Source organism: Cibotium barometz, chromosome 10, assembly GCF_041138505.1.
Source record: "Cibotium barometz isolate CiBa-2024 chromosome 10, ASM4113850v1, whole genome shotgun sequence".
NCBI lineage: Eukaryota > Viridiplantae > Streptophyta > Polypodiopsida > Cyatheales > Cibotiaceae > Cibotium > Cibotium barometz.
Window position 1 is genome coordinate 17,609,427 of NC_141055.1, and position 3,237 is coordinate 17,612,663.

General features: G+C 43.7%; 1 pseudogene; it reads right to left on the reverse strand.

Annotated features, from left to right (window-relative positions):
* Positions 1 to 1,409: 1,409 nt before the first annotated feature.
* On the reverse strand, positions 1,410 to 2,132 carry LOC147634614 (polyadenylate-binding protein 2 pseudogene; annotated as a pseudogene).
* Between the last annotated feature and the right edge of the window lie 1,105 nt (positions 2,133 to 3,237).

A 3,237-nucleotide genomic window follows, 5' to 3' on the forward strand; every position in this document is an offset into this window, starting at 1 on the left:
GGTCTTCTCTCTCACATATGCCCGTCACACTCAAGGAAATAAACAAGGCTATATTTCCATGGTCTCAAGTTTCCTCTCAGTCTCATAAACCTAGATAGCCAGTATGCAAAATATATGCACCGGGGTGCCCCGTAGCAAAAGCTAATTGGCTCCCGACGGCGAACGCACCAAAAATGTCTTGCCTCCCTACTCTCTAGTCCAACGCACTAAATACCCACTAAAACAGTGAATGCGTCCTAAATAACAACCACACACAGCCTAAATCCTAGAAACATACACCGAAAAGACATCTTTTTGTATGAAATAATTTACAATGTTTTATTCACACACACCCACACACACACACAAATGTTTTATTCACACACACCCACACAGACACATAAATGAAAAAGAACAAACTACTACAACCCAACAGATCATCAAGACACAACTTCACCATTCTAAACTGAATAAAGAAATTTAATATCAAAATGGTTTTGTGTAAATTGTTTCCAATAGTTTGATGAAAAAGAACCGATATTTCCAACACTTCCACGTTTCAGTCAATCTGCAACAGCATCACTGCATTCAACATTTGGCTAATCTTCACTTCACTCCACTCTTCACTCTCTCTTTCACACTTCAAAACTCTTTCTTTCTTTCTTCTCTCTCTCTACTCATTATTCTCGTGAACTCTCTTCTTCTTCTTCTTTCTTTCTCTTCTTTCTTTTCCTCCTCCTGAAACACAAACACAAGAATAATGCACACAATCTAATACATTCTCTCACACTCTCATGTTTTTACTTTTAAGTATGCACCATGTCAAAGTGATCAAATCTCTTTCTCTCTCTTTCCTATTTTGCATGTACACACATAGCATAGTCATATTGCCCTCTCTCTTCTTTCCTTCTTCTTCTACCCACACACAATGTCTCCTCTACTTGCTATGGTTTCTCACCTTCTCTCTCCTCATTTTAGCTTGAGAGCATGGAGATCTCCCACATTCACACACATTTCTTTCTCTCTCTCACTGTCTACCACATGGGTGGCTTTCCTAGGTGTATGCTTACTCTCTTCATGAGCATCCCCTTAGTGCGGTTAGGCTCTCCATAATGGTACCTTGCCCATGTGTATGCTCGGCTCCAAAATACGGCCTAGGAGGTCCATCGAGCCATGTGGCCTCTCTAAGCCAAGACACCATCACGTTAGTGACTCGTTTGAAACTTGGCACCCCGGTACCTTTGCCTTCGTTGCAAGCCGGTCCCCTCTTCATGACCTCACGGCCAGGCTATGTCCATTAAGCCTTGGCAACCTTGTTCCATATGCAAAGTGCACGGTCGACCTAGCTACATAGGCTAGCCACCATAGGTACCCCATTGGCCTTGTGAGACTCACACCGTGAAGGTGTGACTCCGACACATGGCGGCTCCCTACCCCACCACCGCACGGCTGATGGGTCCAAAGGCTTCAAAAACCTTCTTCAGTTCATCATCAGAGGTGGCGTCAGCAAGGTTCTTGACATACACATTGTTAAACTTTGATCCAGCACCAGCCAGATCTCGTTCCTGCCTACTGAGAAATGGACCAACGAAAACCTGTTTCTCATTTATAAGCATGCCATTGACTTTCTCAATTGCAGTTTGGGCAGACTCATCTTGTTCAAACTGAACAAAGCCATGGCCCTTGGAATTGCCTGACTCATCCAAGGCTACTCGACATGAAAGGATGGGGCCGAAAACATAAAATGTGTCGTGTAAGGCCTTGTTGTCTATATCTTTGTCTAAATTCTTGATAAAAATGTTGGCTGCTCCACTTTTGCGAATGCTCGGGTCACGATGAGAATACATTATCCGTATGGACTTTCCATTCACAGGGGTGAAGTTCAGTAACTCCATAGCATGAGATGCGTCTTGCGCATTATTGTAATTCACATAGGCATATCCCAGAGATCTTTTGGTCATCAGGTCCCAGCAAACCTTAATGGAAACCACCTGCCCGACTTGGTTGAAAAGCTCGTAGAGTTGAGTTTCTGCGATGCTGGGGTCAAGGTCCCCCACGTAGAGGGAGGTCGTGACATACAGGCTAGGTGGCCCCACGGAGGCAGGCATGACGATAGCCGAAGCTTGCTGCTGAGCCTGCACCATCTGCGCCATCGCTCCTTGCACTCGAGTGCACACACAGTCTCCCCAGTGTTGCCGAGTGCGCACACACACGCACTAATACACTCACCCATTCTCGCCCACTTCTTCTCTCTCTCTCTCTATTCGACTATGCGGCGCTGGCAGCAGCGGCGGCAACAAGCTCTTACACACACACACATTAATCAACAAACAAAAGAAAGCAGGCTTACCTCGTCCTCCTCCTCCTCGTGTTCTTCATGCCAGCCAGAGAGAGAAACGTTTTCTCTCTCTCTCTCTTCTATTCTCTCAAGAAGTTGGTGGGTACCAACGGGTGCTAAAACTACCCACCCCTCCAATTTTTTTAATTTGGAATTTTTCATTTCTACCCACATTAAGGTCTACAAATTTGTACGCACATTAAGGTCTACAAATTTACGTTCCCACCTAACCATACTAACCCTCTTTCTCTTCCCCTCGATCTCTCTCTTCTCTCTACCCACTTACATACAACCTCCTCTTTATGTACAAAATAATATTAATCGTCACCATTCCCATGCAATGTGCTTACACCAATGGACAACATCGACCATCATGATGCATGCAAATACCATGACATTCCACATACATATGCTTTCAAATACCATGAAAATGCACCTAAAATAACCACAATTGACCCTATTTAAACCCTAAAAATTGCTAAAAATGACTTCGATCCAGGGGTCATCACATTGATGATAGTTTTGTACTGATCCACTTAACTTGAAGTGTTTTCCATGCTTTTGACCTCTCCACACTCTTGTAGTAGTTGTGTTGAGGATATCTAATACTCATTTTCAAATTCTACTTTGAATCCTTTATCCACCATGGCTCCAATTGAGAGTAAGTTCTAGGAGAGTGAAGGCACCAAGAGGACATCTCCAAGCTACTTCCTTTCCGTTTAAGGGAAACTTCTCCTTTACCTTTATGATAGAATTAGGAGTTCTATCTGCAATATAAATCAAACCATCATGAGTAGAATCCAGCTTAGAAACATATTTAGTATGAGAAGTCATGTGGGAGCTTGCCCCACTATCAATCCACCATGTTTCCTACTTGCTGCTACCATGGTCTACATGGTTGGACTCTTTGATCTCTTTAA